This window comes from Phaethon aethereus, assembly GCF_964289735.1.
Source record: "Phaethon aethereus genome assembly, chromosome: 5".
Classification (NCBI taxonomy): domain Eukaryota; kingdom Metazoa; phylum Chordata; class Aves; order Phaethontiformes; family Phaethontidae; genus Phaethon; species Phaethon aethereus.
In genome coordinates this window covers 41,857,216-41,870,677 of record NC_138579.1, presented here as the reverse complement: position 1 = coordinate 41,870,677, position 13,462 = coordinate 41,857,216, and the positions used below count along the sequence as shown (strand labels likewise).

The window sequence follows — 13,462 nt, the reverse complement described above, 5'->3', positions numbered from 1 at the left end:
CCTCTAACAGTGAATGTGAGAAACGTTAATTATCTTCCTCACCCCAGACTTGTATTTAAAGGGGTATTGGTGATCTCTCTGCCTGTGCCAGACTCAAGACAATTCTTGCCATTTTTAAATATTTTGCACAATACATTGAAAATTCTGGTTTGATATACACATAAAGATAACCACAATACAGAATTATTATCCTATTAAGATAAAACACTTCAGTCCTTCCCCACCTACATGTATATAGGTATAATTTCTTCTTATTCATCAAGAGACACTACACTGAGAGCTATCATTTAAGTACAGCATGAGCTGCCATTACTGTCAGTAACCCCATCAATTAAATCCAGCAGGATTATGGAGCAACGTCTTTAAAAAGGATTCAACAGCCCATATAATCAATGTCTGCTAGATTGGTAGAATGAGAGCTGAACTAGTGTTAGTTAAGGTGGAGAATACTTTCTAGGATGTTTTTAACATGAACAGGTTCTGAGATGATATTCCATAAATCTTAGGTTTTGCACATTTATCATAAAGTTTAAATGGTGCTTCAAATATATTTTGTGTTCAGATTGAGTTATATAGTTATAAGAGGACAGACAATTGAGTTATATACTTACGAGATTTAAGATAGTCATATTCCATACTGAACATTACCCTGAAGTTAAGCATAATACTGTAGTTGCAGAAATTTCACTGTACCATGCAATTATAAAAATAGCTCAAAATGCTTTGGAACTGCTAAATTTCAGGAGAAACTAAGTTTTTCAAAAAAAGGATTTAAGTCTCCTTCTTAGTAGTTCTGAAGATTGGCAAACCATCCAAGTAAGAAAACTATAGCATGAACGCATTTCTTTAAAACACCCAGAAATACAAATTCAGTAAATCCCAAAAGCATAAAGTTTCAGAAGATGAAACCAAATGCTTACTGTCTTCAAGCCTCTGATATGAATGTTAAAAAGGAAGGACTATATTCAGGTTTACTAAGTTAAATATTTCCATTCTTCTGAGAATAATGAAAAATATGAAGACGGGGATGAAATGAGGCTTTTATTCCTGGGGTAACGACTTCAATTTCTCCTTGATAACTAGCAGAAAAACATTCCAGTTGCTTAACAAGGAAATAAAAAAAGTGTAAGAAATGGCATATGAAATCTAAATTATCCCATCCAGTTTACAAAAACCAACAATCTGACCTGTTCCATTTCTGTCCTGGGGGAGAGAATTCTGTATGAGGAATTTCATTGCGTACCAACTCAATTGCTTTTGAATGTCAAAATCACTGCCATCCTTGGACATTCCTATGAAATTATTTGCCTTAAGATGATTTCAATTATCTGAGAATCACCTGGCTGGGAGGGGGGGGCGGGAAGGCATGAATATTGTTTCCATATATTAGCTCATCATGAAATAAATTCTGAATTATTTACCCCATCAAGGATACCTAAATCCTTTTACAATCTCTTGCCTTAAAGTGTATTTTGTATAAATCTGACTTAAGAGCATATGTAACTGTTACATTTTACAACACAATGAAACACCTTTTTGTAATGAAGCTGGTTACTATTTAATAGTGGTATTATAATGCCATACAACAATAAATTAATTCTATTGTGTCACTAACGACATGAATGATGGCTCTAGTAGCTCAAATCAAGTGTGCCCCATTCAGAGTTGAATTTATAGACTTCTGAGCATTTGTAAAACTTCTGAAACCTTTTCAGAGCTCTTTTACTACATGAGCTATTGTGAAATGCATAAAGAGAGATACTACAGGTAATAATAGCAACTTCCTGAACAATTCGCTGCATCTTTTGAAATAAAATCCCCCTCTGCTATTACTGATCATGTTAATTTGTTTTCAGACACCTCCAAATTTTGTCTATCTGAGCTCACCTGCCACCAACTGGGTGGGTGGGGGGAAGCCTTGCAGAAACATTGTTTATAGTGTTGTCTTCCAGGTGCCTTATCTAAGAAAGATACTACCACAGCAACTGAGCTTCCTTTAAAGCAAAGTAGATTTCCTTGTCAAGGAAAAAGGCTCAATAGGTCCAATTTTTTTCAGTCATTACAAGTGACCAATTAAGGTAACCAATAAGAATCTATGGTATTTTTGGAGCATATAGCTGTAAAGGACATCTGTACTAAAGAGATGGTGAATCCTACATTCGATACATACAGGTACATCTATGAATTCCACTAACACACTTGATTAAAATGGATCACATCTATGTTCCTTTCCATGACAAATGCCATAATCAACATTCTCCTGTTTTTTCACTTGAAATTTGGGGGGGTGTGGGGGATGCGTGTGTTTGTTTCTTATCAGTCGTAGACTGGGAACAACCTCCACATCCAGGTGCTGCCTCAACTGCAGGAGGTCCATTAACAGTCCACTCAGCAGTGGATCCCATTCTTCAGCTCTTCCAGATTTAACAGCTTTATTTAGCTTGCATCAATTTCTATTTATTTATGGCAACTACTGTTATCATGTTTTTCCTTCAGATAGAGTAGAAAGCTTTTGAAATAGACAACTCTCAAATTGGCACAGGAACAAATGGGAAATTAGGGAAGAGTTCTTAGATTCTGGAGTCATACTTTCTGCAGAAAAAAAAGAATTCCTACAAAACTTTGCCTTAAATCCCAGGTATTAAATTAGTGGTAATGGCCATACAGATCACATGATTTAGTTCTTTTATTACAGTAAGGGATATGCTTTCTAAGAAGGCTAGAGTTCTTCCATAGTTATATTTGACGCAAAACATACTTTGCAAATGTACTACCAAATTGTAGCTTGTTTGGATCAGCTTACATAAAAAAAGTTTTTCCTAATATAATTATCTCAAGCAGTGATCTAGAAGTCAGACTTGTCTCAGATTTGATTACCATGACAAAATTCTTCAAATATAAGTTAAAGGAAATTATTTTGAAGATACATGCATATGAAGCAGATCCAATGACGATGAAGAGTTTTTCTACACATAAAGGTACTTTTTAATGTAACATCAGTTTTCTTTGGAGGTGACCCTGCCTTGGAAACACATGACATTGTCTTAGATAAACTACATGCAGGAAGTTATGAGTTTCTAGAAAAGCAAACTATTTCCTCTAAGCACACAGGTTTGCAGATTCCTGGGAGACTCTATGCTTACAAGCCTCTCTACCACTGTTGTTTCTTTGGAGAGGCTGTGGAGGAGGCAAATCACGCTTCTTAGCTCAGTTCAGTATCTCTAGATAAATGCTCTGGGTTTATTGCTCTGGGCAATGTTGGAAGTGTTATGCAGAGCAAAAAGTTAACTTTTTACTGCAGTCATGGAAACTAGATAATAAACATGAAAAATAAACCAATAATGATTCTTTACATCATATCTGACACACACTATGGTTCTCTGTATCAGTCAGGCAATGACTGAGAATTCTTAAGTGTCTTTAGGTTTTGGATTGAGAAACCAACTCAAGCAGTGAACCCCACCTTCTCGGTGCTGTCTCTAGAGCCAACTTCTAAAGCACATAGGGGGTGGACAGAGAAGCAGCCATCTAGATTGCCTCTATTTCCCTTTGTTAAAGGCAGAATCCTCCTTTCTTCTCTTTTCCTTTTAGAAAGTCAACTTCCTAGTTCTTTTATCCAACAGGAATATATTTACAGGATTGGAACTATACACAGTTCCAATTCTTTGGAACCTATTTTCATACCAAATGGCTTCAACAATTCACATTCCCAATCCCCCCATTTCTGTGGATATAGGCTTTGCGATCTAATTTAATGCCTAGCGTATGTTAGCACCAGTTTAAAGTAAATGAAAAATTCAGGCATCATCTGTGTAAGGAAAGATCAAGCAGTTGAAATACAATTACCATTACAATGTATTAGACATCTCAGCTTTCACTGTATATACAGCTCTTCAAACCCACACTTTTAGCTCTACATAAAAACCACACCAGACACTAATAACCGAGTACTTGCAGTTGGAACTCTTTATCAACCCATCTCCTACCAGTTGTCAGTATGATACATTATTTGGACTCAGATCTATCTAAACAGAAGTTGTGATTTCCAAAAACTGATTGCAACTCTCTGATCCTGTGCTACCTAGTTCCAGCAGAAGCTGGGTAACAAGCCAAGTTAACATCTAACAGTACAATTAAATTTTGCTATTGTGGGTTCTAACAGACATGTGGTGACAAATGAAAATTTAACTCCAACTGCCTGTGCTATAAAGAGCATCACCACCTCTCTAAGACAGCAATATTTGATACACGAACCAGCTCCCGAGCTACTCAGTTTTTGAGCTGGAGTATTTACTTAGCCAATGTGATGCATGAGCTGAAAACGGCAATCGCTTCAAAGATGATTCATGATCAGACAAAAAGTCTGGTGGGCTGGAGGTGGTAACAACCTACGAAGTGTCTGTCACAAACCTGAACCTACAGCAGTGAAAAATCACACAGGATCAATCTGCTGTGTGTACATTTGCTTCGCCCCGTGCAATCTTTCTTCCTCTTATACCAGGAGCTGAAGCAGAGATTACTGTAAGAGGAAGACTACCTACATTATGCCAGCTAATGCTATGGCAGAGAATTTGTCCAGACAGAAAAGTATTGTCTTACTTATCTCCCCTAAGTAAAAATTTTACAGTTGTTCTGCATTATGGGAAGTCCTGTGCTCTTAGCAGACTGGAGAATCAAGACCTTAATTTTTAATTGTTTTGTACATATCATATTTAGTATTTATAATGATAATACCATACATTAAAGAATTCCATCAATCCAGTAGTAGACTTACTTTCAGCTAAGGACAACAAGCACAAGGTCTCAAGCAAACTAATGTACATAAAATAACACTCTTTCTTTCTTTTAAACTATTCAAAATAATTTTTCATAACTCAGCAGAAAATTTAGTTGATAGCTCAGAAAGAATTAGAAACTAAAGTTTCTGCTTTGATTTTGGTTTACTTCTATTTTCACCAGGAAACAAATTTTACTGGAACAAACCATCTTTCTTTCCACTATAATAGCTTTTAATTTCAAACAAATAGGACAGTTCTCAAAGACTTTCAGTTCCTGCAAGTTTAATGAAAATTGGTGATTAAAGACAGAACCCAAAAACCCTTGACACAGAGGCAGACAGTTAAAATTCAATTAAAATGGCTCACATCCATCCTAAGAGACACCAAGCAGTTGGTCAGCCAGCAAGCATTTTAGGTAGCACAGTAAACACATGCCTAGTCCTAAAACAGTGACTATGCACTGGTCAGAAAGGTAGGGTGTAGTATAAAGCTGAAAATATAAAGAAATTTGAAGGGCATAAGGAAGCAGTACACAAAACCATAGGAAAGCAGTTAAGTTTCACCATTCACAGAACAATTTGGGCTTTTTTCAAAGATAATATCAAATCTCAGTGGAAAAATTATTTCTCTCTTTTTTAAAGGACTGTTACAGCCCATTCCCCTAAGCATCTACCAGTTCTATAGAAAATAAAAGAACTGCTGTATCAGAATATAGAACAGCTATACAGCACACCGGAATTTCTAAAATTGTTCAATGATTGTTTGGATATAATATTAGTGTTCTGCACACCACAGGAAAGGAGAAAAAACACACAATATACCCCAATAAAGTATTGTATTATGAGAATTAGATCTTTTTCATATATCAACTATTTATCAAGCTGTTCCTTTAGGCAGGATATTAATAGATTGTGTATTGTTTTTATTTTTCACCCAAAAACCCCAAACCAGGTCATAAAGAATCTTCCTCTCAAACAAATTACCCTACATGATTTCTTAAGTTTTTAATTTCATTTAATTATTACAAGAATATTCCATAGAGTTGTTACAGACTAATATCACATCACATGAAAATCTTATATCCATTCTACTGTGTCACCTTCTAAGTCAATTCATAACGCTCTTTCTTCATCTTTTACATTAACTCACTACTTGCCTTTTTCACCTTGTACTATCACACAAGAGACACCAGCTGCCTTGTCTCTTATAACACTGATTTCCTTCATTTCTTCTTTGTCAGTAATACAATCAAACTCGCAAGGATCATGTTCAGTGGATGCTGAAAATGCTACTTATATACATTATAAGATTGTGCCTTAAATAATCTCCCTCTGTGTGCTTGAAGGAGGTTATAGCAGACAAACATAAATAGCGTTACACTGGTGGGTATAACACAGCTATATCATTATAGCTGCATAAGTATATCACTGGTAGGTATAGCACAGCTACGTATTACTTCAAACACTTTTGAAACCTAACATCTTAATAGTTATTTTAATCGCTTTATTAAAAAATGTGCAAGACTCTCCAAACTAACTCCGTTGTCTTCCCTATAGGGTTATCACCAATCCAGAAATGGAGCCTCAAATGACTAATACCATAGTTCATTCAACTCATGCAGATTCCTCCTTATAAAACCAATCAAACAAAGGGCTCTTGCCTTAGTCTCTCCTGCAAATAGCCATTTCCATGTAGGACATTTTGACATAAAAATATAAACCTTCTTCAGTTTCTACTGAGATTTAAAAAAAAAAAAAAAAAAAAAAAAGATGAATTAGGCTCCAGTCTTTGTTGACTTAGATGACACGAAAGAAAGAATTAAGGAGTATGTATAGGTTATTTAAGAATGAGGCAATATGTTTACATCTTGCATTGAATGGCTCTGATATTACATAATAATTTCTTTGCTACAGAACTGAAAGTTATAAAGAAAATATAAAGCTGTAATAATTCATCTTAGACTTCAACAGAACTCCATTTACTGAAACAAAGCTTTTTTCTTTAAAGTAGTTAATTTTTTAAAAAGCTATCAACTATCAAATGCTTAGCTCAGAATTTAGAAGGAAATCTTGCAAACCTCATCTATTTCCAAAAATACACGTAATGTAGTCTGATTGATGCAGATTTAGTGAAGAAAAGCCGAAAACACAGGTTTAAAATACGTGGGGTTTAGACATCTTCTTTGATCTGCAGTAGCAAAATGTACAAAATTTAATTTTATAGACATGGAAAGACAGAAGTGAGCTATAACGGGAAAGGATAGTCACACTTCCAAAAAATTACCCCAGTCCTCTCTTCCAACACTACTTTTGAATCATTATTTATTAATAATTAATATTTATTTTAGAAACAAAGAACATACAGTAAATAGTTTCCAACTCTATTTTCAGGACCTTACTGCATTCTATTTGACAGCTCAATTACATCACATATATCTCTATTGCTCCTTCTTTTATTTTTATTTGTACCGTAATAACTGAACTGGTTCTGCTAATTGCTGTAAAAGACACAACAATGCAACATCATTAGTGAAAGAAATTAAGATTTACACACTAAAGATTTAAAATATTCCTTTGTTTATAATTTCTTGTTCATTCTATGCCTTTCTGCTGATTTATTGAGAGTTCAATACAAAACTATTACTTATTTTTAATGTTTTACTGTCTCAGCTTTTAAATCTTCCCAAGAAGTGCTTGAAGAGAAGTCAAGAGAAGTGGCTGTTAGGAGGCTCAGATTAAGATACCTGTCCTACAGTTCAAGCTAAAACTGCAACTTACCAACTTATTCCATCAAATTTAACCGTGCACAGGTCTTTGCTTTGCAACCATTAGCACTGAGGTGCCCAGTATCTCATGCACAGCTTTCACACAAATGCTGAGGAGGAAAGTAACTTTTTGTCACTTCCCTGCTCAAAAAAATTATGTTGCAAGATAATGGTGTGTACACTCAAAGAGACAACTTATGAAAGATCTACTCTAAAGTGTATCAATGTGTAAAAGCCTCAGAGGACTATTATACAGATAGGAACTTATTAACACACATGTTGCTTCCTCCATCATCCTTCCTGTAATTTGAATCTTTCTATGACTCTAAGGAGGAGAGAGTAATGGTGTTATTAGTCTGGTACAGCAGTAACGAAGAGAACCCTTTGCTGAGCCTCAGCAGATTAGCCTTGTGGGAGCACTGGAAGGCTCTTGAGTGCTTCTTGTGCCATCCCTGAATAGTTACGTCACACTTGCTCCGTGCCTCAGGGTGACTGAACTATTCAAGTTTTTGTATTTTTCAGAAACAGGATAGGAAAAGGATAAAAGGGAAGGATAAACCAGGATAATTTTAAGGTTCAAATTCCACCTTATAACGTATCATGTATAGTACCATAGCACCTACAACTGCAGAAACACTTCTTTGTCACATCCATCACTTGCAGCCTGGACAAGAGCAGCCTAGCTACACAGCAGTGCAATTATTAGTGAGACATGACCCCAGTAACTCTACTCACACAAGAGTGACAGTGAAAAGAGGTGGCTAAAAGGAAGTTGTTCCAATAACTGATAAGGAAGTAATCTAAGGATTGATGAACATTTTATCAGAAGAAAGAAGACATGAATAAATTTTAGAGAAGTTTGCATAAGTTTCAGTGAGAATACATATATGATTTAGTGACAACTTGAAGGTAAAAATGAAATGAAGAAGAGGAGCTCAAAGCTTGTATTGCAAGTTTAAGTGACAATACATGTTAAATATGAGACAGTATAGCTGAGGAAGAGGAGAATATTTCAAGAGGAAAAAGAAACATGATTTTACTTGTTTAGGTGCAAACATGCAATCCTTGACTAATCCCATCCCCGTGGAATGTACTGGTAGGGACTGAGAGAGAACATTACTGAGAAAAGATAGCATAAGGTAAATGCCAGCAACAAAATGCTTCTCCATGGGATGAAACAACCACTGAACAGTACATTTAACAAAATTACATGGACCATTATCCTGCAATATCTGGCTTTCAGCAGTTTTAGTCAGGTTTGGAAGAGAGGTCTTTTTTGACCAGTGAACATATTTTAGCCAATTATTTATTAGATGCTTAATATGGAGCACTATCAGTTGAAATAGCTCCCTGGAACTTTTTTGTACTATTTAATTATCTTTCATATAATCCACTGCCACTTAATACTGTACTCATAAAACATGTCCTAGTTGTCCTTGGATTTTGCTTTAATCTGTGTCACTCAAAGCAGAGAATGTATCAAGGAACTGCTGAAGATACAATGTATCTTCCTGCTCTTTAAATAAAACCAAAACTTGATAAATGTCACAATTTTCTGGAGTTGACCAAAGCACTGCCAATCATGTAAATTTAATAGGTAGTCTCAATTTAATCCAAATTTTAATCTGAATGCAATGTCCAGTAACTATTCTTCAACAACTTCCAGTATACAGAGTCTTATTTATAATAAATGCATGCAGTCAAGTATTATTCAGTCAAGTCAGGTGTTATTCAGGAGGAGTGAGTTACACAAATTCTAACTTGTCAGTGGCACTGGGGCAAATAAAGCAAACTGCACCAGTTTTAGTCAGTACTATCTGTGGACCACTTCTGAGACTTTTTTTCTTAAAGTAATATCATTGTTTGCAGATCAGGCTGTATCAGCATTTATTTAAAAAGGATGTTGAGAAGCAAATATGAGCAATCCATCTTTAAGCAGTCTGTGGGTCCAAATTGCCTTCAGAGAGGACAAAAGATTTGCAGTGATCTTGTTTCTTACAATAATGTAGCTTCACCATTGCTCCTTAAGTTATTAAAATTATCCCACTTTTTTGCCCATCATAAAAAGCATTTAATGGATATAGCTTCCACTCTTCAGTACCATAAAAACTATGTTCTCTTCCAACCACAGAAATAAACAATCGGCAGTTCTGCCAAGATGACAGGAGGTAAGGTAGAGTAAGATGGAAGTATTCTCTAGTCCTCCTCAGTGATCAAGACAATCCAGAATATTAAAAGAAAGAAACACCATGCAATTCAAATGCATAACCATTCCCAAATTTTCGTGAAGTAAAAAACGAAATAAAAGCATGAATATACAAGAAATGTCTACCTTCGATCCCTGTATTTAACTGAAGTACAACAGATTTTGAAAGCTTTCAAAATGTATTTAATACTCTGCTTTGATATTTACTAACATATTTCTCTGTAGAACTCTGTGCAGGGTTTTTTAGGGCTTTGTTTTGGTTTAGGTTTTTTGTTGGGTTTTCATTTATTTTTTTAAGTATTCAGCTTCTTAAAGTATATTTCCAGGACACCATCTGTCATCCTAAAGTGACACTTGAAGATAAAAACTTATTTGCTGGAAAATCCTATGAACCTGAGGACACTGAAGAAAGGCAAGCAGCACTTACCTGATTTTGTACATAAACACCTGAATAGAATAACATGTTCATTGTTTGATGTGAATAGGTTTGTAACTACTTCCCTAGACAATAAAAAGATCTAAACATTTGCATTCACAATTGCTTTCACTGCATTTTTCTAAGGGTCAGGCTACAGCAGCTGGTGTATCTTCTGCTTTAGCAGGAGTCAGAGACAATTTTGCTACTGATAGGTCACCAGTAAAGAGCATGGGTAAGTCAGAAAATTTTGGTGGATACTCTGTCTCCTTTGGATTTGAATGTTTTTGTTAATGTTTAGAGCAAGAGTTTTGTGACTCTCTTAATGCAAAGCATATCAGAAGTAGTGGTGCTACATTTCCTAGTTGTTTTAAAATCGTGAATTTCTAGGCTTGGTAAGGTTTAAGATTTTAAATTTCCAGGTTATAAAAAATCTAGCAAGTTAGAACTAAGATGCTGTAAACCTCCTTAATGTTAAAAGAATGTAATTTTGATTTTTTACTTATTTAAAATGAATACAGGAAAGTTTACACACTTGAAATTAAGGTCATGCTAAACAAACCTATGAGGGTGAGAACTCTGTCAAAGCTCTTCATTTTGTTTAAATAACAACTAAAGAATGACCTAAAATCTAGACACTGGGAAGGGCAGAAAAAAGTTGGGGAGAGGGGGAAAAGCAGTCATAGGGTAACTTTCCCTTTGACCTAAAAGGCCTTATTTATCAAAAATACAACAGCTCCACAGGCAAAAGAGACTCTCCTCAGAATACCTTTTAACGCACCAGTTAGAATACTCTCAAAGAGGAAGCCCACGTTCTAAACTAAGCATCAAATTTGGCAAAAAGGAGTTTTCTCCTTCATTCATCTTTGCTGGGTCCAAATCACCAGACTCAGGGGACTGGCTATTAATTTGAGTAATTCTTTATGCTGCCAGTAAGTGAGACCTGTATACTGAGTAGAAAAACACAGATGTTTTAGATAAAAAGGTTTTATCTAAATACCAGCTTCTTACAGATATTTTTTCCAATTGTGTTTTTCCCTAGCTTTGTCTATTCAGCTTCCATACATGTTATACTATCTTCTTTGTAAAACAAATACAGTTCAGTTATTTGTAACCTGAAGTTCACATAAATAAAAGACCACAAAATTCAGGCCTGTGATAACACATGATGGTTGAATTTATGGATTTTTAAAGAATTATGACCTCAAATTCATTTTTTAAGGTTAATCTGTTTAAGAGCAAAGAATAGCGGCTTCTTTTTTGTTTTCTTCTGCTTTCTTTATATTAAATTTAATAGTGCCTTAAAGAGCAGTTGTGGTTAACGTGCACTTTAAAACAGGAGTGACGACAACTGCCCAAGAGCTAGCCATAGTACTGATGATGTTAAGAATGCAGATGTCCTTCAGATTTTGTCCCTCAAGGTTTTCTATTTCTGTCCCACAGCTGACACCTTCACTTTCCATTATCACCATGTAAACAGAGACATGTAAACTGAAGGCTGTATGAAGTTAGTTTTACATTCAAAAAGAATAATTTATTCTTTGTCTTGAGAAAAAACAGATGCTAGTACTACTTACTTCAGCTATCACTAGGACAATGGGAAACAAAATGGTAGGTAAAATAACCCTTTGACAACACTCTCTAAAAGCAATAAACAATAGACTATGAATCTCATACTAAATTTGCATCCTGCTAAATGTATTTGCCAGGTGATTAGAGAGTCTCCCCACAATTAAATTCTAATTACCCTGCTTTGCAGTAATCAATTCTTATCTACACCATTAATTCAACTATTGGCTTCCTCTCTCCAACAATTCATTCCCCTGCTCCTGTTTCCTCCTTCCTCCTTTTAACAGCCTACATCATCCCCAGCAGTTTTTGTTCTCCTTCCCACACACATTTTTCTGTTCTGACCTTTTCCATCACCAGACAAGGCTCCTCTCACCAACGAGTGTTTCCTTATCAACTTCCATTCTGTAATTTAATTCTATATCTACCCCAAATACCTGCACCCTGTACTGTCCCCAAGGTGTAAAATTTAGTTTCAGAAGCCCATATACATACACCACTGCCCAAGCTTCCATAGTCTTCAGCCACAACAACCCCAGGCAACGCTACAGGCTTGGGGAGGAGTGGCTAGAGAGCAGCCCGGCGGAAAGGGACCTGGGAGTGCTGACTGACAGCCAGCTGAACATGAGCCAGCAGTGTGCCCAGGCGGCCAAGAACGCCAACAGCATCCTGGCCTGTATCAGAAATAGCGTGGCCAGCAGGAGTAGGGAAGTGATCATGCCTCTGTACTCGGCACTGGTGAGGCCGCACCTCGAATACTGTGTTCAGTTTTGGGCCCCTCACGGCAAGAAGGATGCTGAGGTGTTGGAGCGTGTTCAGAGAAGGGCAACGAAGCTGGTGAGGGGTCTGGAGCACAAGTCTTATGAGGAGCAGCTGAGGGAACTGGGGTTGTTTAGTCTGGAGAAGAGGAGGCTGAGAGGAGACCTTATCGCTCTCTACAACTACCTGAAAGGGGGTTGTGGTGACGAGGGTGTTGGCCTCTTCTCCCAAGTAACTAGTGATAGGACAAGAGGAAATGGCCTCAAGCTGCACCAGGGGAGGTTTAGATTGGATATTAGGAAAAATTTCTTCACTGAGAGAGTGGTCAGGCATTGGAACAGGCTGACCAGGGAGGTGGTGGAGTCACCATCTCTGGAAGTGTTCAAAAAACGTGTGGATGTGGTACTTCAGGACATGGTTTAGGGGACATGGTGGTGCTGGATTAATGGTTGGACTTGATGATCTTGAAGGTACTTTCCAACCTAGTGATTCTGTCTTCATCCTATTCCCAGCTACATGCGCAGCAGTGATTAGGAACAGAAGTAGCACTGAGTGGGTTGGTAGGAGAAAGGAGACTAAGAGCACATTGAGTTTGAGCTCATCATAAGATATTCACAGAGATATTAGAGACAGATAAGACAGTTTTACTACGAACAGATGGAAACAGTATTGGAGCAGGGACACCATGAACGTGAATCATGTGCCTAGGGATAAAAAATGTATTTATGAATGAGGCTGGCTGAAGATAAAGGGGAAACGGAGGGAACATAAAACTAGAGAGGGATATGTTGAAGAAAGAAGACTTGAAATTAAATCATGAAAGAAGCTGCAGCCAGAGTAAAGTCAGATATAGGAAGACTGTCACCAAAGATAGAGAGGCAGAAACTGTGTGGATACAGGTTTAAGACTTGTATTAATGGAAAACTGAGAAAACTGAGAAAAGGAGACAGGAATCACAGAGAAAAAAGCTA

The 13,462-nt window shown here is 36.6% G+C and overlaps 1 protein-coding gene across 1 annotated transcript in view; it reads right to left on the bottom strand.

Moving 5' to 3' along the window:
• The window catches only part of TTBK2 (tau tubulin kinase 2), a gene marked incomplete at its 5' end in the record, with an annotated part of 66,110 nt that overhangs the window by 33,104 nt on the left and 19,544 nt on the right, over positions 1-13,462 (bottom strand). The window lies entirely within an intron of this gene.